The 26,037-nt window shown below is 36.2% G+C and overlaps 1 pseudogene; it reads right to left on the bottom strand.

Moving 5' to 3' along the window:
* Positions 1–4,375: 4,375 nt before the first annotated feature.
* Positions 4,376–26,037, bottom strand: part of LOC102738823 (small ribosomal subunit protein eS4, X isoform-like) — a 26,644-nt pseudogene continuing 4,982 nt past the window's right edge.

Here is a 26,037-nt window from a genome sequence, read left to right as displayed (position 1 = left end):
TTAGCATGGCAAATTGTTTTCCATCCCTCACTTTCAATCTGGGGGTGTCTTTGGGTCTAAAATGTGTGTCTTGCAGACAGCATATCGATGGATCTTGTTTTTTAATCCAATCTGATAGCCTGTGTCTTTTGATTGGGGCATTTAGCCCATGTACATTCAGGGTAACTATTGAAAGATATGAATTTAGTGCCATTGTATTGTCTGTAAGGTGACTGTTCCTGTATATTGTCTGTGTTCCTTTCTGGTCTATGTTTCTTTTAGGCTCTCTCTTTGCTTAGAGGACCCCTTTCAAGATTTCCTGTAGGGCTGACTTCGTTTTTGCAAATTCCTTTAGTTTTTGTTTGTCCTGGAAGCTTTTTATCTCTCCTATTTTCAATGACAGCCTAGCTGGATATAGTATTCTTGGCTGCATATTTTTCTCATTTAATGCTCTGAATATATCCTGCCAGTCCTTTCTGGCCTGCCAGGTCTCTGTGGATAGGTCTGTTGCCAGTCTAATGTTTCTACCATTGTAGGTTACAGATCTCTTCTCCCGAGCTGCTTTCAGGATTTTCTCTTTGTCTCTGAGACACGTAAATTTTACTATTAGATATCGAGGTGTTGACCTATTTTTATTGATTTTGAGAAGTGATCTCTGTGCTTCCTGGATTTTGATGCTTGTTTCCTTCCCCAAATTAGGGAAGTTCTCTGCTATAATTTGCTCCAATATACCTTCTGCCCCTCTCTCTCTTTCTTCTTCTTCTGGGATCCCAATTAGTCTATTGTTGTTTTGTCTTATGGTATAGCTTATCTCTCGAATTCTGCCCTCGTGATCCAGTAGTTGTTTAGCTCTCTTTTTTCTCAGCATCTTTATTTTCCATCATTTGGTCTTCTATATCACTAATTCCCTCTTCTGCTTCATTTATCCTAGCAGTTAGCGCCCCCATTTTTGATTGCACCTCATTAATAGCCTTTTTGATTTTGACTTGGTTAGATTTTAATTCTTTTACTTCTCCAGAAAGTGTTTCTCTAATAACTTCCATGCTTTTTTCAAGCCCAGCTAGTATCTTTAAATTGATGATTCTGAACTCCACATCTGACATCGTACTGATGTCCATATTGAGTAGTTCCCTGGCAGTCGGTACTACCTCCTGTTCTTTTTGTTGAGGTGATTTTTTCTGTCTTTTCATTTTGTCCAGAGGAGAACAGATTAATGAGAGAACAATATGCTAACAGGGTAACAACGTCCCCAGAAAGTATATTCTAAACAAATCAGAAAAGACCTGAAGCAGGGGGAAAAGGGAAAGAGAAAAAAGAAAAAGAAAAAAAAAAGAAAAAGAAAGAGATAAAGATAAAAAGAAACAAAAACAGAACAAAACAAACAAAAAGATTATGATCAAATATGATCAGGCTGGTACATAGATCAGTGCCACACACTAGATTTGGGGTGTATTTTGGTCTGTTAGAAGAAAGTGCCTCCCAAAATTTTAAAGAAAGAAAAACTTATATATGTACAAAAATAAGGGTTGATATGATGAATGGATGGAATATGACTGTAAAGATGAAAATTATTAAAAATTTTATAAAAGGAATTGATAAGAAGTTGTTTGAAAAAAAGAAAGAAGAGCATTTAAAAAAAAAGAAAAAAAAGGGAGAAAATGTGATCAGGCAGGGGAGTAGAAAAAAACCATACACTAGAGATTTAGAGTATATTTTGATCTGTTAGAAGAAACTATCTCAAAATTTTAAAGAGAGAACAACTTATATATATATGCCAATAATAAGGGTAACTACTATGAAGGGATAGAATATGACTCTAAAAATGAAAAATAAAAATGTTTTTTAAAAAGGGATTGATAAGATGTTGGTTGAAAAAGGGAAAAAGAAAAATTCAAAAAAAAAAAGACAGTTAAAAAAATTAACTTTGAAAGACTACAGAATCATGGTAAAAAAGCCATGGATTCTATGTGCAGTATTCCCCTAGCGCTGGAGTTCTGCAGTTCTCATTGATGGGTAAATTTGGTCTTGGCTGGCTGTTCTTGCTGATCTTCTGGGGGAGGGGGCTGTTGCCGTGGTTCCCAAATGTCTTTGCCGGAGTCGGAATTGCCCCGCCCTTGCCCCATCCGGGCTAAATAATCTATTCGGGCTTGTTCTTGGGAGCTTTTGTTCTCTGCAAGCTTTCCGTACATCTTTGGAGGCTGAGAGTGAAAATGGCGGCCTCCCAAACTCTGCCCGGAGGAGCCGAGACCTCAGGGCCCTGCTCCTCAGTGTGCCCCCAGAGAAAAGCAGTCAGTCACTCCCATCTCCCCGGTCTCCAGCCCCACTCCATGCTCACCTGGCCTGTGACCGCGCATTTCTATCTCTGGCGCCCGACCCCATATGGAGTCTCCAAACCCAGCAGATCCCTGTGGTGCACTCTTGTGCCTCTCCTCCCGGGGAAGGAAGGTGAGTCTCCCCGGATCTGCTGCTTGTTGTGTCCCTGCTGGAGGAGCAGTGGCCTGACTGTGCCCCGGATCATGGTTTATGACAAGCCCGAGCTGAGAGCCTGCGCCTCAGCTCCATCTCTGCAGCTGGCTTCCCTGCTCTGATACCTGGGAGCTCTGCCGCACTCAGGCACCCCTGGTCTTTCTGTGACCCTGAGGGTCCTGAGACCACACTGTCCCACGAGGGTTCCACCCCCCACTTAGCCACTGGAGTGTGGTCCCTCAGCGGAGCGGACTGCTAAAAGTTCTGATTTTGTGCTCTGCGGCTCTATCACTTGCCAGAAGTGGCCTATGGAGGCCCCTCCCCTGCCATCTATCCTCCCGAATATCACCTTGGATTCACTTCTCCGCACGTCCTACCTTCCAGAAAGTGGTCGCTTTTCTGTTCCTTTGCTCTAATTTCTATTATTTCCTTCTTTCTGCTGGCTTTGGATGTGGCTTTCTCTTTTTTTTTTTTACCTATTTAAGGTATAAGGTTAGGTTACTGACTTGGGATCTTTAGTTTTTTTAAGATTTTATTTATTTATTTGACAGAGAGAGACACAGCAGGAGAGGGAACACAAGCAGGAGGAGTAGGAGAGGGAGAAGCAGGCTTTCCGCTGAGCAGGGAGCCTGATGCGGGGCTTGATCCTAGGGCCCTGGGATCATGACCTGAGCCAAAGGCAGATGCTTAATGACTGAGCCACCCAGGCGCCCTGGATCTTCATTTTTGATATAGGAATCACTGTTAAAAATTCCTGCAAACACAATTATCATTTTGGTATGTTGTGTTTTCATTTTCATTCATCTCAAATTATTTTCTGATTTTGCTTGTAATTTCTTCTTAGACCCTTTGGTTATTTAAGAGTGTGTTATTTAATTTACACATATTTGCAAATATTCCAGTGTTCCTACTGCTATTGATTTCTAGTTTCATTCCATTGTGGTAGGAGAAGATACTTGGTATCATTTCAGTATTTTAAAATGCATTGAGACTTGTTTTTGCAGCCTTAAATGGTCTATTCTGGAGAATGTTCCATGTGTATTCGAGGAAAACATGTATTTCAGTGTTGGTAGGAGGAGTGTTCTGTATATGTCTGTTAGGCCCAATTGGTCTATAGTGTTGTTCAAGTCATCTGTTTCATTATTTATCTTCTGTTGAGCTATTCTATTCATTATTGAAAGTGGGGTATCAAAGTCTCCTACTGTTATAGAACTGTTTCTACAATTCTGTCAGTTTTTGCTTCATATATTTTATGGTTCTGTTTTTAGATGTAAATATATTTATAATTGATGCATTTCCTTGATATATTGACCCTGTTATCAATCTATAATATCCTTCTTCATCTCATAACAATTTTTAACTTAAAGTCTATTTTGTCTGATATTAGTATAGCAGCACCAGATCTCTTTTTGATACTATTTGCATGGATATCTCTTTTCCATCCTTTCTTTTTCAAACTATTTGTATCTTTGGATCTAAGGTGAAACTCTTAGAGACATCATATAGTTGAATCCTTTTTTAAAATCCATTCTACCAAGCTCTGACTTTTAACTGGAGTCTTTAATCATTTAAATTTAAAGTAATTCCTGATAAGTAAGGATTTACATCTGCCATTTGTAATTTGTTTTCTATAATGCCATACCTTTTACGTTTTTAAATTTTTCATTAAAACCTTGTTTTATGATTTTTTTTCTTGTGTAGCATTTTTATTACTGCCTTCTTTCTTTTTCTGTATATCTTTAAACTTTTTTTCTTCATGGTTACCCTAGGGATTACAACTAACATCTTTATTTTTGTGTTGTGTGCTGCATTATCTTATTATTATCATTATTATTATTATTATTATTATTATTATTATTATTATTTTCAGTTAGCTGCATTATCTTTAATTAAGTAGAAGGACTTCCAATCATGTCACCTACAGACCATTTTACCCACTGCTCTGTTTGGCCATAAGTTTCTTGGCTCTCTCTTCAGCAATGATGAGGTGGATATCCTTTCCATGGAGATGAGAAATCCATGGTTTTTTGCCTTTGCCAGTAACAAAAATGTTGGAGAGCCAGGTGGCAAAGCTGTTGCCATTGGCATCTTTCACATGAACTACATCAAAAGAACCAGAGAGTGTCTCTGTTGGTGATCACACCAATTCTTCCCAGATTAGCACCTCTAGGCACCATACAGAGATTACCAGTGTCAAAATTGATCAAGTCAGTAATCTTTACACTCTTAAAATCAATCTGAATGGTGTCATTAACCTTGATGAGGGGATCAGGATAGCAGATGGTATGAACATCATGGGTCATCAGATAAGGGATTTCTTTTGTCCCCAGAAAGGTCTTTCTCACTTTGCACAACTTATACTTTGCCTCCTCAGGTGTAATATGATGAGCATCAAAGTGACCTTTGGTGTAATAGATGAGGTGAGAATTCTCCATAGTCTTGTCAATGCTGGTGACATTCATAAAACCACCAGTGTGGGTTATATTAGTTCTGACCCTGCCATTAATCTCTTGATAAAATACTGCAAACAGATCTTTATTTCATCTTCTGTTAGGGCATACTTAAGTCTATTCCTTAGGAAAAATGATGAGAGAGAGATGTTCTCTCAGCTTATGGGAACCAGTAAATGGATTAGGGATAAACACACTGGTCAGTTTATCCAACGTACATGCTTTGGAGCTTTTTAACTTGGTGAAGCCTCAAAAGTTCATTTTTGCTTTTGTTTCTCTTGCCTTTGGAGGCATGTGTAGCAAGAAGTTGCTGTGGCCAAGGTCAAAGAGGTTGCTTCCTGCATTCCCCTCTAGAATTTTGATGGATTCCTGTCTCACATTTAGGTTTTTCATCCATTTTGAGTTTATTTTTGTGTATGGTTGAAGAAAGTGGTCAGTTTCATTCTTCTGCACATGGCTGTCTAATTTTCCCAAGACCATTTGTTGATGAGACTGTCTTTTTCCATTCGATATTCTTTCCTGCTTTGTTGGAGATTAGTTGACAATAGAGTTGAGGGTCCATTTCTGTTCCATTGATCTATGTGTCTGTTTTTATGCCAGTACCATACTGTCTTGATTACAGCTTTGTAATAGAGGTTGAAATCCAGAATTGTGATGCCACCATTTTTTTTTTTTAACATTCCTTTGGTATTTGGGGTCTTTTCTTATTCCATACAAATTTTAGGCTTGTTTATTCCAGCTCTGTGAAAAATCTTGATGGTATTTTGATAAGGATTGCACTGAATGTGTAGATTGCTTTGGGTAGCATAGACATTTTATCAATATTTGTTCTTCTGATCCATGAGATTGGAATGTTTTTCCATTTCTTTGTGTCTTCCTCAATTTCTTTCATGAGTATTCTGTAGTTTCCTGAGTACAGATCCTTTGCCTCTTTGGTTAGATTTATTCCAAAGTATCTTATGGTTTTTGGTGTAATTGTAAATGGGATCAATTTTTGATTTCTCTTTCTTCTCCCTCATTGTTAGTGAATAGAAATGCAACAGACTTCTACGCATTGATTTTATATCCTGTGACTTTGCTGAATTCCTGTGTCAGTTGTAGCAAATTTTTGGTGGAGTCTTTTGGGTTTTCTACATAGAGTATCATGTTATCTGTGAAGAGTGAAAGTTTTATTTCTTATATGCTGATTTGAATGCCTTTTATTTCTTTTTGTTGTCTGATTGCTGAGACTAGGACTTCTAGTACTATGTTGAACAATAGTGGTAGAAGTGGACATCCCTGTTGTGTTCCTGACCTTAGGAGAAAAGCTCTCAGTTGTTCCACATCAAAAATGATATTCACTGTGGGCTTTCCATAGATGGTTTTTATGATATTGAGGAATGTTCCCTCTATCTCTACACTCTGAAAAGTTGTAATCAGGAAAAGATACTGTATTTTGTCAAAGGCTTTTTCTGCATCAATTGAGAGGATCCTATGGTTCTTGTCCTTTCTTTTATTAATGTGGTGTATGACTTTGATTGATTTGCAGATGTTGAACCACCATTGAAGTCCAGAAATAAATCCCACTTGGTTGTGGTGGATGATCCTTTTAATGTACTCTTGGATCCGATTAGCTAGTGTCTTGGTGAGAATTTTTGCATTCATGTTCATCGGGCATATTGGTCTGTCATTCTCCTTTTTAGTGGGCCTTTGTCTGGTTTTGGGATCAAGGTAATGCTGGCCTCATAGAATGAGTTTGGAAGTTTTCCTTCCATTTCTATTTTCTGAAACAGTTTCAGAAGAATAGGTATTAATTCTTTGAATGTTTGGTAGAATTCTGCTGGGAAGCCATCTGACCCTGGACTTTTTTTGGTGGAAAATTTTTGATTACTGATTCAATTTCTTTGCTGGTCATGGGATCTGTTCAGGTTTTCTATTTTTTCCTGTTTTGGCAGTTTATATGTTTCTAGGAATGCATCCATTTCTTCCAGATTGCCTAATTTGTTGGCACATAGTTGCTCATATAATTGTTTGTATCTCTTTGGTGTTGGTTGTGATCTCTCCTCTTTCATTTATGATTTTATTTATTTGGGTCCTTTCTTTTTTCTTTTTCTTTTTTTTAAAAAAGATTTTATTTATTTATTTGACAGAGAGAGCGAGAGAATACAAGCAGGGGGAACAGTTGAGGGAGAGGGAGAAGCAGGTTCCCCACCAAGCAGGAAGCCCGATGTGGGACTCAATCCCAGGACCCTGGGATCATGACCTGAGCTGAAGGCAGACATTTAACCATCTGAGACACCCAGGTGCCCCGGTCCTTTCTCTTTTCTTTTTGGTCAGTCTGGCTAGGGGTTTATCAATCTTATTAATTTTTTCAAAGAACCAGCTCCTAGTTTCATTGATCTGTTCTACTGTTTTTTTTTTCTATATCATTGGTTTCTGCTTAATATTTATTATTTCTCTTCTCCTGCTGGATTTAGGCTTTATTTGCTGTTCCTTTTCCAGCTCCTTTAGGTTTAATGTTAGGTTGTGTATTTGAGACTTTTCTTGTTTCTTTAGAAAGGCTTGTATTGCTATATACTCCCCTCTTAGGACTGCCTTTGCTGCATCCCAGAGATTTTGGACTGTCGTGTTTTCATTTTCATTTGCTTACATGTATTTTTTAAGTTCTTTAATTTTCTAGTTGACCCATTCATTCTTTAGTAGGATGTTCTTTAACCTCCATGTATTTGTGGTCCTTCCCAATTTTTTTTGTAGTTGACTTCAAGTTTTAAAGCATTTTGGTCTGAAAATATGCGGGAATAATATCAAACTTTTTTTACCAGTTGAGGGCTGATTTGTGACCTAGTATGTGATCTATTCTGGAGAATGTTCCATGTGCACTCGAAAGGAATGTGTATTCTTATGCTTTAGGATGAAATACTCTGAATATATCTGTTAAGTCCATCTAGTCCAGTGTGTCATTCAATGCCATCATTTCCTTGTTGATCTGCTTAGATGATCTGTCCACTGCTGTGAGTAGGGTGTTAAAGTCGCCTACTATTATTGTATTATTATCAATGAGTCTTTAATATCATTATTAAGTGGTTTATATAATTGGCTGTTCCCAAGTTAGGGGCATAAATATTTACAATTGTTAGATCATCTTGTTGGATAGACCCTTTTATTATGATATAGTGTCCTTCTTCATCTCTTATTAGAGTCTTTGGTTTAAAATCCAGTTTGTTTGCCATGACGATTGCTACTCCAGCTTTCTTTTGATGTCCATTTGCATGATAAATGGTTCTCCACCCCCTCACTTTCAATCTTCCAGTACTATGTTAAATAACAGTGGTGAGTGTGGATATCCCTGTCTTGTTCCTGATCATAGAAGAAAAGCTCTCAGTTTTCCCTATTGTGGATGATATTAGTTGTGGGTTTTTATATGTGACCTTTATTATGCTGAGGTATGTTCCATCTCAACCTACATTGTTAAGAGTTTTTATCATGAATAGATGTAATTTGTCAAATCCTTTTTGTTCATCTATTGAAATGACCATGTTTTTTTATCCTTTCTCTTATTGTTGTGATGTATCATGTTGGTTGATTTGCGAATATTGGACCCACCCTGGCAACCCAGGAATAAATCCTACTTGATTGTGGTGAATGCTTCTTTAATATGAAGTTGGATTCTGTTTTTCTAGTATTTTATTGAGAACATTTGCATCCATGTTCATGAGGGATATTGACCTGTAGTTCTCTTTTATAGTGGAACCTTTGTCTGGTTTCAGTATCAGGGTAATGCTGGCCTAATATAGTGAATTTCAAAGTTTTCCTTCCTGTTCTATTTTTTGGAATAGTTTTATAAGAATAGGGGTGCCTGGGTGGCTCAGTCGTTAAACGTCTGCCTTTGGCTCGGGTTGTGACCCCAGGGTCCTGGGATCGAGCCCCACATTGGACTCTCTGCTCAGCAGGAAGCCTGCTTCTCCCTCTCCCACTCCCCCTGCTTGTGTTCCCTCTCTTGCTGTGTCTCTCTCTGTCAAATAAATAAATAAATAAAATCCTTAAAAAAAAAGGATAGATAATAACTCCTCTTTAAATGTTTGTTAGAATTCACCTGTGAAACCATCTGGCCCTGGACTTTTATTTGTTGGGAGTTTTTTGATTACTGATTCAATTTCTTTTTTGATTGCTGATTCAATTGGTCTATTCAAGTTTTCTATTTTTTCCTGTTTTGGTTTTGGTAGTTTGTATGCATTTCAGAATTTATCCATTTCTTCATGGTTGTCCAATTTGTTGACCTAGAGTTTTGCATAATATTCTCTTATAATTGTTTGTATTTCTGCGGTGTTGGTTGTTATTTCTCTTCACATTTTTTATTTTATTTATTTGAGTCTTTTCTTTTTTTCTTGATGATTCTAGCTAAAGGTTCATTGATTTTATTGATTTTTTTCAAAGAACCAGCTCCTGGTTTCATTGATCTGTTTTATTGTTTTTTAGTTTCTGTATCAATTATTTCTGCTTTAATCCTTATTATTTCCTTCCTTTTGCTTGTTATACGTTTTGTTTGTTGTTCTTTTCCTAGCTCTTTTAGGTGAAATGTTAGGTTGTTTATTTTAGATTTTTCTTGCTTTGGGAGTTAGGCCTGTATTATTATGAACTTCCTTCATAGATCAGCTTTTGCTTTATCCCAATAGTTTTGGATAGTTTTATTTTCATTTTCATTTGTGTCCATGTACTTTTAAAATCTCTTCTTTTGGGGCGCCTGGGTGGCTCAATCGGTTGAGCATCTGCCTTTGGCTCAGGTCATGATCCCAGGGTCCTGGGATCGAGCCCCGCATCGGGCTCCCTGCTTGGCGGGAAGCTTGCTTCTCCCTCTCCCATTCCCCCTGCTTGTGTTCCCTCTCTCGCTGTCTCTTTCTCTCTCTGTCAAATAAATAAATAAAATCTTTAAAAAAAATTTTCTTCTTTTATCCTGTTGACTTATTCATTGTTTGGTAACATGTTATTATTTATTTATTTATTTAATAAAGTAATTTTTAAAGTCATTTTTGTAAGGTTTTATTTATTTATTTGACAGAGAGATAGCGAGATCAGGAACACCGGCAGGGGGAGTGGGTGAGGGAGAAGCAGGCTTCCCGCTGAGCAGGGAGCCCGATGTGGGGCTTGATCCCAGGACCCTGGGATCATGACCTGAGCCAAAGGCAGATGCTTAAGGACTGGGGACCCAGGTGCCCCAGGTAGCATGTTATTTAATTTCCATGTATTTTTGGTCTTCCCAGATTTTTTTCCCTGTGATGTGATTGACTTCAGTTTCATAACATTATGGTCTGAAAAAGTTTATGATATGTCTTTGATTTTCTTGAGTCTGTTGAGATTTATTTTGTGGCCTACTATGTGATACATTCTGGAGAATGTTCCATGTGCACTTGAAATGAATGTGTATTCTGCTGTTTTCGGATGGATTGTTTTTAATGTATCTGTTAAATCCACTGTTCCAGTCTATCATTCAAAGCCATTATTTCCTTGTTTATTTTCTGTTTAGATGATCTGTCAATTGATGTAAGCAGGGTGTTAAAGTTTCTATTAACACTGTAATATTATCAATTAGTTCCTTTATGATTTTTATTTACTGTTTATGTATTTGGGTATTCCTATGTTGGGTGCATAAATATTTGCCATGTTGTATCTTGTTGGATTGTCCCTGTTGTTATTATATATTGTCCTTTTTGTCTCTTATTACTGTCTTTGTTTTAAGGTTTATCTTGTGTGATGTAAATATTGCTACTCCAGCCTTCTTCTGACATCCATTTATATGATCGATGTTTCTCCATACCCTCACTTCCAAACTGCAGGTGACTGTATGTCTAAAATAAGTCTGTTTTAGGCAGCATATAGGTGAGTTTTTTTTTTTTTAAATCAATTTTGTCACCCTATGTCTTTTCATTAGAGTGTTTAGTCCATTTACATTCAAAGTAATTTTTGATTGATATGATTTATTGTCATTTTATTATTAGCTTTGTGATTGTTTCTGAAGATTTTCTCTGAGCCTTTCTTGTCTTTCTCTCTTTTGACTTTCTTTAGTGATATATTTGGATTTTTCTCTTTATCCTTTGCATATTTATTAGTGGCTTTTGATATATGGTTACCATTAGGTTTGTATATAACCTCTTCTGCATATAGCTCTTTATATTAAATTGATGGTTGTTTAAGTTGGAACCATTTCTTTAGTCCTCTCCTCCCCAAATTTTAGGTATATGTTATTATATAATACATCCTTTTATTTTGTGAGTTCCTTAAGTGTTTTTTTTTACAGAAATACTCATTTTTACTGTTTTTGTGTTTCCTACGTTTGTACTGTCACTTTTGTTCTCTCCTTTCTACTCAAATAGTCTCCTTTAATATTTCTTGCAGGGGTGGTTTAGTGGTCATGAACTCCTTTAGTTTTTGTTTGTCTGAGAAACTTTATCTCTCTTTCTATTCTGAATGTTAGCCTTACTGGATAGAATATTTTTGGCAGCAATTTTTTCCCACTCAGCACTTTGAATATATCATGTTACTTCATTCTGGCTTGGAAACTTTCTGCTGAGAATTCTCCCCCTTCCCTTATGGGTTTTCTTTTGTAACTTACTGTCTTCTTTTGTCTTCCTGCATTTAAAATTATTTCTTTATCACTATATTTTGACAATCTAATTAGTATATGTCTTGGTGTGCATTTGTTTTTGTTGATCTTACTGGATCTGGATGTGTGTTTCTTTCCCCAGATTAAGGAAGTTTTGAGCTATTATTTCTTCAAATAAATTTTCTACCCCCTCTTCTCTCTCTTATTCTTCTCTGAGTCTTATAATACTAATGTTATTTCATTTGATGGAGTCACTGAATTCCCTACATCTATTCTCATTTCACATAATTTTTTTCTTTCTTTTTTGTTCAGCTTGATTAATTCCATTACTCATCTTCTAGGTCACTATTTCATATTTCATTCCTCTGCTTCTTGCCTGCTGTTCATTCCATCAAGTGTGTTTCTCATTTCATTTATTGAGCCCTTTATCTCTGCTGTGTTTTTCTTATCTATGTGTTAAGTGTCTCACTCATGTCTTCCACTCTTTTCTCAAGTCCAGTGAGTATCTTTATGATCATTACTTTGAATACTCCATGAGGCATGTTACTTGTGTCTGTTTTGCTTAGATCTCTAACCATTGCCTTGCCCTGTTCTTTCATTTGGGATAAAGTTCACTGTTTTCTCATTTTGTCTACGTTTCTGTGTCCATTTTCGTTTGTTAGGAAAGTCAGCTATGTCTCCTGTTCTTGCATGTAATGGCCTTATGTATAAGAGGTTCTGTAGTTCCTTGTGTGCTGTTTCCTATTCCACAGGGCCTGGCACTTCAGGAAGTGTCTTTCAGTGTGTGCTGTGTGTGCTCTGATGTTTTGTTTTTGCTGCTTTATCCTTCAGGCCAATAGTCTGCAGAAGCTCTCCTTGCCTGTTGTGGCCAGTGTTTGGTCACTGGCTTCAATGTAGTATGTTGTAACTAGATGTGTTCTGGTCTGCTTGTGAAATAAGACCTCTCACTGCTGTCCCTGGAACTGAGGTCTTGCAAAACTCCCAGGTAAGGAGGTATGGTGTTGGCAGTGATTTGGGCTAGTCTTCTGGGGGTGTACTATGCTGGGACTGAGGCAACGTGACTGGGAGGGTGGTTCTATGGTGTGCTGGGGGAGTAGGGCTTGGTGTGAGCAAGTTAGGTAGCAAGTGTTGGCACTGCCCTGGTTCCCACAGGTGGCTCTGTGTTCATGCTGAAGGGAAGGGAAATGGTACTGACCAGTTCCCTTGTTCCTGGAGGGGTCTCTTTGTGAACATTTTAGCACGGAGATGTGCTCTGAGATGAGGTAATAACCTCTCTACTCTGTGCCCAAGGTGTTCTTCTGATCACTGTTTCCACACTGTATGTTCCCTGGCTCTTTGCCCTGCTTTCTCTCCAAGAGCAGCCCCAATGTCCTCTGAGCTCTCCCAGAGCCAAACATACTGACCTTTAAAACTCCAGGCTTTAAACCCTGATGGTTGCAAGAATTCACGAAATCCAGCCCCTCTTGATTTCCAAGAAAATTGTCAGGGAATTTGTTTTCTCCCTATGCTCCTCTGTGTATTAGTTTGTCTCTCACCCTTCTCCATAACTGTGACTTCCTCCCCACTGTAGTGATTCCATTTCTCTCTTCTAACTTTCATTAGTGATAGAGAGTGAGTCTCCACACTTACTATCTTCTTCAACATGGCCTCTTCTTTACCTTTAGCCGTGGAGTTTGTTCTGCCAATCTTTAGGTCAATTTCTTGAGTATTTAGGGTGATTTGATAGTTACCTAGTTGTATTTGTGGGACAAAGTGAGTCTAGGGTCCTCCTTTTCACTGCCATCCTCTAACTCCCACTCACTATTGTCACAAATTATATCTTTATACATTGTGTGTTCATTAACATAGATTTGTAATTATTTTTAATGCATTCATTATTTAAATATTATTGGAAATAAAGAGGATTCACAAACCAAAATTGCAACAATACCAGTTTTTGTATTTATCTATGTTGTTACCTTACTGTTCTTTATTTTGTCAGATGACTGAGTTATTGTCTAGTATTGTTTTATTTCTATCTGCAAGAGTTCCTTTCATATTTGTTGTAGGGAAGGTATGCTAGCAATAAGTTCTCTCACTTTTTGTTTATCTGGGAATATCTTCATTTCTCCATCATTTTTAAAGGATGGATTGCTAGGTAGAAATTTCTTGGTTGACAGTTTTTTTTTTTCTTTCAGTACATTATATATGTCCTGTCACTGACTTGTAGCTTCCATAGTTCCTGGAAGGAAATTTGCTGATAATCTTATTGAGCATCCCTTGTACAAATTAAATTTCTTCTTTCACTTCTTTTATGATTGTTTCTTTGTCTTTGTCTTTTGACAAAATGACTAATGTGTCTAGATATAGATCTCTTTGTGTTTGTCCTACTTGAAGTTTGTTGAGCTTCTTGGATGTGTTTATTAATATCTTTAATCAGATTTGTGATATTTTGGCCATTATTTTTTTAGATTTTTAAAAATCCCTTTTCTCTCTCTTCTTCTGGGACTCCTATTATGTGTATATTGATATATTTTAGGGTATCCCACAGGTTCTGTTTATTTTTCTGTATTTTCTCTTTTGTTCCTCAGATTGGATAATCTCAATTGACCTATCATTAAGTTCTCTGATTCTTTCTTCAGCCTGCTCAAATCTGCTGTTGAACCCCTATGGTAAATTTTTTATTTCAGTTACATTCTTAGTTCCAGAATTTCTATTTGGCTCCTTTTTGAATCTTTTCATTGATATTTTCTATTTGGTGAGACATCATTCTCCCTGTTTCATTTGGTTCTTTGAATATATTGAAGACAGTTGATTTAAAAACTTTTTCATGTGAGGCCAATGTCTGGGCTTCCTTAGAGATAATTTTTATTCATTTATTTTTTTTCCTGACTGGTTCGTACCTTCTTGTTTCTCTGTGTTCCATATATTTTGTTGTTGTTGTTAAAAAATGGACAGTTCAAATATTATAATATGGCAACTCTGAAAATCATATTATGGAAGTCAGATTCTCCTCTCTCGCTGGGGTTTATTGTTGCTACTCATTGTGTGTTGTTTATTTAGTGTTTTTTTGTAAGCTCTTTGTTTAAAGTCTGTATTCTTTGTGGTGTTTAGGCACTGAAGTTAGTATTCCATTATCTTAGTGGAAAACTATTTTTTTTAAAGATTTATTTATTTATTTTAGAGAAAGCACGAGAGAGAGTGAGTGGGGGGACAAGCAGAGGGAGAGGGAGAGAGAAAATCCTCAAGCAGACTCCTGCTGAGTGCAGAGCCCAAAGCGGGGCTTGATCTCAGGACCTTGAGATCACAACCTGAGCTGAAATGAAGAGTCAGCCACTTAACCAACTGAGCCACTGAGGTGTCCCAGTGGTCAACTGTTTTCTAAAAAAAATTTTTTTATGGGGTGCCTGGGTGGCTCAGTCATTAAGCGTCTGCCTTAGGCTCAGGTCATGATCCCAGGGTTCTGGGATCAAGTCCCGCATCGGGCTCCCTGCTCGGTGGGAAGCCTGCTTCTCCCTCTCCCATTCCCCCGGCTTGTGTTCCTGCTCTCACTATCTCTCTCTGTCAAATAAATGGGTGAAATCTTAAAAAAAATTTTTTTTTTTTAATGTTTGGAGCCAAGAAAAAAAAAGAGAAAATGAAAAAAAAATACTTTGCTATTCTTTGAAGATTGGTTCTGTATTGGAATACTCTTTCAGTGCTTAGCCAGGATATTTACAACTCTACTTTAGCATTTATTTCCTATTTGCACCAAATCTAAAGGTGTGTCATAGCTGAAAACTTAGGCTCTTCTCAGGTCTTTTCTGAACAGGTATTCAGCCCTAGGTATGAATGTCACATTCTCCTCCACTTCAGCTTTAGTGAGAAATAACGACATACTTCATTGTATAATTTTAAGGCATATAACATGACGGTTTGATTTACATATATTGTGAAATTAGTACCACAGTAGTTTCGGCTAACATCCATCTTTTCATATAGATACAATAAAAAGAAAAGAAAGAATAAAAAAAAGAAAAAATGTTTTACTTGTGATGAGAATTCTTAGGACTTACTCTCTTAACACTTTCCTATACAGTTGACCCTTGAACAACATGGGTTTGAACAGCATAGGTCCACTTGCATGTGGATTTTTCTTTTGATAAATACAGTAGACTTCTATAAATGTGTTTTCTTTTCCTTATGATTTTCTTAAATACTATCTTATTTTCTCTAGTTTACTTTTTTAAATGTTAATAACAACTTTATTTGTAATAATAAAAAAATCAGAAACAGCCCAAATGCCAATTAGCATGTGAATGGTTAAATTAACTGTGATGTATCCATATAATAGAATACTATTCAGCAATGAAAAGTGATGAGCTATTAATATACCCAACAATATTGATGAATCTCAAAATAGTGCTAACTGATAAAATAAACTGGAACCAAAAACATACATATTATTCAATTTTTATAAAATTTAAGTAAACTCAAACTAACGTATAATATTGTAAAGTGTAACAATGATTTTTAAGGTCCAAGGAGCAGGGAAGAGAGGAAGGGAAGAGAAACAAAAGAGCATGAGGAAAGTTTGGGAGGATGGAAATGTTCATTATTTTGATTTTGGAATGATTTCACAGATGTGTGTGCATGTGTCAAAATTACCAAATTATCTATTTTATATAAATGCAGTTATTGTATGTTAATTTCCTCAAAAAAACCTGTTAAAGTAAAAACATAGATAATATTTCACTTATATCAATGATATGGTAGATTAACAGCTACTCCACATCCTCTCCAACATATTGTTAGGTTTTTAAATTTTAAGTATTCTCGTTCTAAAGTTTTATTTTAACTTCCCTGCAAAATAATATTTAGCACGTGTTCCTATGCTTATTGTCCTATGCTTATCTTTTTTGAGCTGCCTGTTTATTATTGACACTCACTAGCTAAAGATCTAGTTTACTTTAATGTAAGAGTACAGTATGTAATACATATACAAAATATGTGTTAATCTACTATTTATGTTATTGGTAAGGCTTCCAGTCAACATTAGGCTGTTAATAGTTAAAGTTTTGGGGAGTCAAATGTTATATGCAGCTTTTTGACTGCACAGAGGGTGGCACTCCTAACCCCCACATTGTTCAAGTGTTAACCATAAAGCATACAACAGTGTTATCTACAGTCATCTGGTTGTAAATTACATCCCTAGTACTTATTTATCTTATAACTGGAATTTTGTACCTTTTAATCACCTTCCTCTGATTTTTGCTCCCTGTCTCTGATAACACAAGTCTGATCTCTTTTCCTATAAGGTTTTTTTTTTTTTTTTTAGATTCCACATATAAGTAAGATAGTATAGTATTTGTCTTTCTCTGTCTGACTTATTTCTCTAAGCATAATGCTTTTAAGGGCCATCCGTGTTGTCACAAATGATAGGAATTCCTTGTATTTTTATGGCTAAATAATATTCCATTTTATATATACCACAGCTACTTTATCCATTCATCCATTGATGGGCACTTAGGTGTTTCCATGTCTTGGTTATTATAAAAAATGCTGCTATGAACATGGGGTACAGATATCTTTTTTGAGTTAGTGTTTTCATTACTTTTGAATATATTCTCAGAAGTTGAATTGCTGGATCATATGGTAGTTCTATTTTTAATTTTTTGAGGATGATCCATGCTATTTTTCATAGTGGCTATACCAATTTACAGTCACACTAAAAGTGTACAAGTGTTCCCTTTCCTCCACATCCATATTTATCTCTTGTCTTTTTGGTGATGGGTATTCTAACAGGAATGAGGTCATATCTCATTGTGGTTTTGATTTGCATTTTCCTAATGACTAATGATGTTGAGCATCTTTTCATCTTCCTGTTGGCCTTCATATATTTTCTTTGGAGAAATGTCTATTCAGGTCCTTTGCCCATATTTAAATTGGGTTATTTGTTTTGTTGCTATTCAGTTGTATGAGTTCTTTATATGTTTTGGATATTAACCCCTTATATGATATATACTCTGCAAATATTTTTTTTCCCTAGTCCATGAGTTTTCTTTTCACTTCGTTTATGGATGTGACATTCTTGATACCCCCATATACCAGTATACACTAAAGCTTTAAAAAGCCTCTTTTCCTCCCCAATTTGCCTTTCCATCATCTTCATTGCCAGGCTTTCTGATCTGTCTATTGCTGTCCCAACTGTTTTTTCTTGGCCCAGGCTGTTGTGTCCAATATTTTTGCCTTAAAATCCTTTTGACAAAAGATGACCAGGAAGCCATCCAGTACTGATAATGCTCCAAGTCAGTGAAAACAGAGCCAAGAATTTCCAATGGTCATTAAGAAGCCACCAGATAGTTCAAGACACACAACCACAATTAAAAAAATATAAAGCCTGTATTTATCCCTCTATCAGCAACCTCTGCGAGACTGTGGGCTGCTGTCTTCAGACCATGCCAGACTTGGGAGTGGGGGATGGTAAGCAAAAATTTTGAGTGCCTGCTTCCTGCAGAATACAGTAGCTTCTTTCATCATTAAAATTTCCCCTGGTTGTTCTCAGTTTTTGAATAGATTCTACAATTCTACAAAATGTGATTCTTGCAGTTTTTTTCCAGTTTACTTATTTATTTTTTTGGAGGGGACAGAGCCCTGGAGTTCCCTACTCTGCCATATTCAGTGATGTCACTCTAACTCAAACTTTTACCATTAATGCTCAAGTTTAAACTTGAGGGTTTTTTTTTTGGACTTACTATTTTACATATTTCCACTGGTGTTGAACTAGATTACAAAAAATACTTTAAAATACCCAGGATATGAGTGTTATATGGAACTAATGAATTGTTGAACACTACATCAAAAACTAATGATGTACTATATGTTGACTAATTGAACATAATAAAAAAATCTCAGAAAACAAAAATAAAATTTCAAGATTATTACTGTAGTATTGAATTTTTCTTACTCTCCTAGCATTAGTTACATTCCACTTTGTTGTAAATATCATAAACTACTTTTTACATGCTATAATTCTTCAATTTGTATATTTTTCAACATTCCTTTCTAGAGGGCAAGGACTATATTTTTTTCATCTTTGCATATCCAGTATCACCAAGCACAGAGTATCATACACAGCTGTGATCAATAAGCCTTTGTTGGATGAATGGATTTTATGTTACATCTTCTTAAAGAGACTTTCACTCCAACACATAAAATGAATTTGAAACAAACCTCTACTGAAATATCATCTCAAAGAGACATAAAAACTAATGCTTTAAATTAGTTGCTGCTATCATATCCACTTCCTTTAATTGATTTTCTTGGATTCTCAGTGAGAAGAGTGACTCAGGACTTCTTACGTGCTTCACTCAAGGTTCACTTACATCTAGATTGTTTATGTATTTCTAGCTCCTATTTCAGTTGTGGAATAACTTTTAAAAATGCTAAGTAGCTCCTGATAAAAGTGCTTAGTAATCCTATTTTTCTTCTAGTCTTTATCTATTTTTCTCACCTTATTTCATTATTTCTCAAGATTATCACCTTGACACTATTAAGTTTTCAGGTAGCAGCAGCGTTCTCTGAAGGCAAAAGCCCATAGAAGAGAGCAGAGGCATTGGTATTAGTAATAGGGACATGGGTTCAAATTTGATTCTGGCTTTGCCATTTACTGGTGGTATTGGCTTTGCAAGGTTAATAATTAAAGTATCATTTTCTTTACCTAGAAAATAATAATTATATCTCAATTACAGTTTAATTTGAAAATTAAATAAAATGGCACATGAGAAAAGCTTGATATTAATTACTCATTTGAGAAATTATTAATTATTATTTACAATAAATTTGGCAATTAGATTAGCCTTATTTACAAGATGCCTAACTCAATTAAGGTGTTGACCAGTATAGAAAATTATTCAAATAACCTTTGAATTTTGCTATCATAAATTCTAAAACCCAGAAATCCAATATCTAGGTGCAATACCATTACAAGGAAATAGTCTGAATAGTAAAGCTCTTTTCTTTCCTTTTCAGATCATTCAGAGTATTACTCCTTTTTGGCTTTGGTTACTTAATAATTATCCACAGTGTATTCCCTTAAAACAATCCTGAAGAGTCTGACACCTATTCATATCAATTCACTTTTATTTATTTGTTTTCCAAATTTTTAATTAAATTCTAGTTAGTTAACATATAGTGTAATATTGGTTTCATGAGTAGAATTCGGCGATTCACCACTTACATATAACACCCAGTGGTCATCCCAACAAGTGCCCTCCTTAATACCCATCACCCATTTAGCCCATCCCTCCACAACCTCCATCCATCAACCCTTAGTTTGTTCTGTATCATTGAGTCTCTTAGAGTTTGCTTCCATCTCTCTTTTTTCCCTTCCCATATATTCATCTGATTTGTTTAATAAAATCCCTATATGAGTGAAATCATATGGTATTTGTCTTCCTCTAACTGCTTATTTTGCTTAACATTATACTCTTTTTTTTTTTTAAAGATTTTATTTATTTGACAGAGAGAGATACAGTGAGAGAGGGAACACAAGCAGCGGGAGTGGGAGAGGGAGAAGCAGGCTTCTTGTGGAGCAGGGAGCCCGATGCGGGGCTCGATCCCAGGACACTGGGATCATGACCCGAGCCGAAGGCAGACGCTTAACGACTGAGCCACCCAGGCGCCCCTTAACATTATACTCTTTAGCTCCATCCACATCACTGAAAATGGCAAGGTTTCATTCTTTTTGATGGCTAGGCAATATTCCGTTTTATATATGCACCACGTTTTCTTTATCCATTCATCATTTGATGGATACTTTATGCTCTTTCCATAGTTTGGTTATTATTGATAATATTATAAACATCAGGGTGCATGCACCCCTTTGAATCTGTATTTTTGTATCCCTTGGGTAAATACCCAGTAGTGCAATTGATCTGTCATAGCTTAGTTCTATTTATAACTTTTTCAGGAAGCCCATAGTATTTTCCAGAGTGGCTGCACCAGTTTGCATTTCCACCAACAGTGTAAAAGTGTTTCCCGTTCTCCACATCCTCGCCAACACCTGTTGTTTCCTGTGTTGTTAATTTTAGCCATCCTGACAGGTGTGAGGTGGTATCTAATTGTGGTTTTGATTTGTATTTCACTGATGATGGTGATGTTGAGCATCTTTTCATATGTCTGTTAGCCATCTGGAGTTCTTCTTTGGAAAAGTGTCTATTCATGTCTTCTGTCCATTTCTTAACTGGATTATTTTTTTGGGAGGGAGGGTTTAATAAGTTATTTATAGATTTTGGATACCTACCCTTTAGCTTTGTTGATTGTTTCCTTCACTGTGCAGAAGATTTTTATCTCGATGAAGTCCCAATTGTCCATGTTTGCTTTTATTTCTCTTGCCTTTAGCAACATGTCTAGTAAGAAGTTGCTATGGCCAAGGTCAGAGAGGTTGCTGCTTGTGTTCTCTTCTAAGATTTTGTTGGTTTCCTTTCTCACATTTAGGTCTTTCATCCATTTTGAATTTGTATTTGTATATGGTGTAAGAAAGTGGTCCAATTTTATTCTTCTGCATGTTGCAGTCCAGTTTTCCCAACACCATTTGCTAAGGAGACTGTCTTTTTTCCATTGGATATTCTTTTCTGCCTTGCCAAAGATTAGTTGACCATATAGTTGTGGGTCCATTTCTGGGCTCTCTATTCCATTCCATTGATCTGTGTGTCTGTATTTGTGCCAGTACCATACTGTCTTGATGACTACAGTTTTGTAATATAGCTTGAAATCTGGAATTGTGATGCCTCCAGTTTTGTTTTGCTTTCTCAGAATTGCTTTGGCTATTTGGGGTCTTTTGTGGTTCCATACAAATTTTAGGATTGTTTGTTCTAGCTATGTGAAAAATGCTGGTGGTGTTTGATGGGGATTGCTTTAAATATGTAGACTGCTTTGGGTAGTATAGACATTTTAACAATGTTCTTCCAATCCATGAACGTGGAAAACTTTTCCATTTCTTTGTGTCCTCTTCGATTTCTTTCATAAGTGTACTATAGTTTGCAGAATACAGATCTTTTACTTTGTTAGATTTACTTCTAGATATCTTATTGTTTTTTGTGCAATTGCAAATGGGATTGATTCCTTGATTTCTTTTTCTGCTGCTTCTTTATTTGTGTATAGGAATGCAACAGATTTCTGCACATTGATTTTATATCCTGTGATTTTGCTGAATTCATATATGAGTTCTAACAATTTTTTGGTGGAGTCTTTGGGTTTTCCACATAGTGTATCAGGTCATCTGCAAATTGGCAGATTCCTTGGCAATTTGGATGCATTTTATTTATTTTTCTTGTCTGATTGCTGAGGCTAAGACTTCTAGTACTATGTTAAATAGTAATGGTGAGAGTGGACATCCTTATCTTGTTCCTGACCAGGAGTTTTTTCCCCATTGGTGATGATATTAGCTGTGGGTCTTTCATATATGGCCTTTATGATATTGAGGTATGTTCCATCTATCCCTATGCTGTATGTTAGTACATTAGTACATTATAATAATATGCTTCCATCCTCTCTGGCCTACTTTGTTGAGGATTTTTATCAGGAAAGGATGCTATATTTGTCAAATTCTTTTTATGCATCTATTGACAGGATAATATGGTTCTTATCCTTTCTTTTATTAATATGGTATATCACAATGATTGATTTCCAAATACTGAACCACCCCTGCAGCCTAGGAAAATCCCACTTGCTTGTGGTGAATAGTTCTTACTGTTGAATTTGATTTGCTAGTATTTTATTGAGAATTTATGCCTCCATGTTCATCAGGGATATTGGCCAGTAATTCTCTTTTTTGGTGGGGTCTTTGTCTAGTTTTGGAATTAAGGTAATGCTGGTTTTGTAGAATGAGTTTCGAAGTTTCCCTTCCATTTCTATTTTTTGGAACAGTTTGAGAAGGATAAATATTAACTCTTCTTTAAATATTTACAATTGTTAGATCTTGATAGATAGACCCCTTAATTATGATATAGTGTCCTTCTTCATCTCTTGTTACAATCTTTGTTTTAAATCTAGGTTGTCTGATGTAAGTATGGCTACCCTGGTATCTTTTGATGTTCATTAGCATGATAGATAGTTCTCCGTCACCTCACTTTCAATCTGCAGGTGTCTTTAAGTCTAAAATGAGTCTCTTGTAAGCAGCGTAAAGATGGATCTCATTTTTTTAATGCATTCTGATACCCTATGTCTTTTGATTGGCACATTTAGTCCATTTACATTCAAAGTGATTATTGAAAAATATTAACTTAGTGTCATTTTGTTACCTGTAGAGTTGGTGTTTCTGGTGACATCCTCTCATCCTTTCTAGTCTTTGTTGCTATTGGTCTTTTTCTCTCCCCTCAAAGTATCCCCTTTAAAATTTCTTGTGGGGCTGGTTTAGTGGTCACAAACTCCTTTAGTTTTTATTTGTCTGGGAAACTCTTTATCTCTCCTTCTATTCTGAATGATAGCCTGTTGGATAAAGAATTCTTGGCTGCATATTTTCCTCATTCAGAACATTGAATATTTCCTTCCACCATCTCTGGCCTGCCATGTCTCTGTGGGCAGATCTGCTGTGAGTCTATTCTGTCTTCCCTTGTAGGTTAAGGACCTTTTTTTTCCTTTGCTGTTTTCAGGATTAATTCCTTGTCTGTGTTTTTGTGAATTTGACTATGATATGCCTTGACAATGGTCCACTTTTGTTGAATTTAATGGGAGTTCTCTGTGCTTCTTGGATTTTGATGTCTGTGTCCTTCCCCAAATTTGGGAAATTGTCAGCTATAATTTGTTCAAATAAACCTTCTGTCCCTTTATCTCTCTCTTCATCTTCTGAGACTCCCATGGATACAGATGTTAGTACATTTTAATAAGTCTCTGCACTCCCTAAGTCTACCTTTGTGGTCCATTACCTTTCTTTCCAGCTTCATTACACTGGCAATAGAAAACATTTATTTTTCTGCTTTGGTTAGCTAATAATATAACTTTCTTTGCCAAAAGGACGATTTTCCATTGGGTAATTTTGTTGTGTTAAATTTCAAATTTGGTGCTAGTGACATGTAAAACATTTCTTAGGTCAAGTGACTAGCTTCATAAGAAAAACAGTAAAGATCCCGTGCTTGGGGATACAAATTTAAATGTCAATTGAAGAAGTGTTTTATGTAAATATGTTTGATAAAATTTAATTGTGCTTTTGTAATTTAGAGTAGAAATATGTACTTGTGATTTGGTGGAGTTATCATAGAAGAGATTATATGAAGGGATTTATATAGTTCAGAGAAAAGAGTAGAAATAAACAGATAAATGAGGAGTTAGAATTTGTCTTCTAATTTATTTGGGGTAGCAGAGTTCTAGGATGAATCAAAGAAAATATTTTGGATTTGGCCTCTAGAAACATTTTGCTATTTTTTTAAATTAATTTTTAAAATTTTTATTCATGTATAATCAACATAATGTTATATTGGTTTTGGTATACCATGTAATAACTCAGCAATTCTATATATTACTCAGTGCTCATCACCATAAGTGCACTCTTAGTCTCATTCCCCTATTTCACTCCTCTTTCCACCCAACTCCTTTCTGGCAACCACCAATAGTTTTCTATATTTAAGAATCTTTTTTGTCACTTTTGTTTGTTTTGTTTCTTAAATTCCACAGATGAGTGACATCATATGGTATTTGTCTTTCTCTGACTGGCTTATTTCACTTAGCATTATACCCTCTAAATCCATCCAAGTTGTTGCAAATGACAAGATTTCATTCTTTGTTATGGCTGATTAATATTCCATTGTATAAAATATAAGACCTGAAACCATGAGAATCCTAGAAGAGAACACAGGGAGTAATTTCTCTGACATTGGTTGTAGCAACAATTTTTTAGATATGTTTCCTGGAGGCAAGGGAAACAAAAGCAAAAATAAACTATTGGGGTTACATCAAAATAGAAAGCTTTGGGAGAGCAAAAGGAACAATCACTAAAACTAAAAAACAACCTACTGAATGGGAGAAGTTATTTTCAAATTATATATCCAATAAGGGGTTGGTATCCAAAATACATAAAGAACTTATACAACTCAACACACAAAAGTAATCAAATTAAAAAATGGGCAGAAGACATGAATAGACATTTCTCCAAAGAAGGCATGCAGATGGTCAACAGACACATGAAAAGATGCTCAACATTACTGATTATTAGGGAAATTCAAATCAAAACTACAATGAGATATCACCTCACACATATCAGAATGGGTAGAATCAACAACACAAGAAACAACAACTGTTGGTGAGGATGTGGAGAAAAAGGAACACTTGTGTACTGTTGGTGGGAATGCACACTGGTGTAGCTACTGTGCAAAATGGTATGAAGATTCCTCAAAAATTTAAAAATAGAATTACTGTATGATCTAGTAATCACACTACTGGGTATTTGCCCAAAGAATACAAAGCATTAATTTGAAAGTATACATGCTCCCCTATATTTATTGCAGCATTGTTTACAATAGCCAAATTATGGAAGCAGCCCATATCTATCAATAGATGGATGGATAAAGAAAATACCATCTGTATTTTCAATGGAATATCAGTCATCTACAATAAAGAATGAAAACAAAACAAATGAACAAAGGGAAAAAAAGAGTCAAGTCAAGAAACAAACTCTTAACTATAGAGAACAAACAGAGGGTTACCAGAGGGGAGTTGGGTGGGGCGATGCGTGAAACAGGTGACGGGGCTTAAGAGTACCCTTTTCTTTTTTTTTTTCTTTAAAGATTTTATTTATTTATTTATTTGACAGAGAGAGAGAGACAGCGAGAGAGGCAACACAAGCAGGGGGAGTGGGAGAGGGAGAAGCATGCTTCCTGCTGAGCAGGGAGCCCAAAACAGGGCTTGATCCCAGGACCCAGGAACCTGAGCTGAAGGCAGACGCCTAATGACTGAGCCACCCAGGTGCCCCAAGAGTACACTTTTTCTTGATGAGCACTGAGTAATGCATACAACTGTTGAATCACTATATGGTACAATATTCTTTATCCATTCATTTATGGATGGACACTTGGATTTCTTCTGTATCTTGGCTATTGTAAATGATTTTGCCATAAACATAGGTGTGCATTGATCTTTTTGAATAAGTGTTTTTGTTTTCTTTGGGTAAATTCCCAATAGTGGAATTACTGGATCATATGGTTATTCTATTTTTAATTTTTTGAGGAACTTCCATACTATTTTCCATAGTGACTGCACCAGTTTACATTGCCACCAATAGTGCATGAGAGTTCCTTTTTCTCCACATCCTCACCAACAGTTGTTATTTCTTGTGGTTTTGATTTTACCCATTCTGAAAGGTGTGAGGTGATATCTCATTGTGGTTTTGATTTGCATTTCCCTGACAGTTAGTGATGTTAAGCATCTTTTCATGTCTGTTGGCCACCTGTAAGTCCTCTTGAGAAAAATGCCTTTTTATGGGCATGTGGGTGGCTCAGTCAGTTGAGCTTGATTTAAGCTCAGTTCATGATCTTGGGGTTGTGGGATCGAGTACTTCATGGGCTCCATGCTCAGAGGGAGTCTGCTTGATATTCTTTCCCTCTGCCCTTCCTG

The sequence above is a fragment of the Leptonychotes weddellii genome, chromosome X (assembly GCF_054177405.1).
Source record: "Leptonychotes weddellii isolate Sample4059 chromosome X, ASM5417740v2, whole genome shotgun sequence".
Classification (NCBI taxonomy): Eukaryota; Metazoa; Chordata; class Mammalia; order Carnivora; family Phocidae; genus Leptonychotes; species Leptonychotes weddellii.
This window is presented reverse-complemented; position numbering and strand designations above follow the sequence as displayed.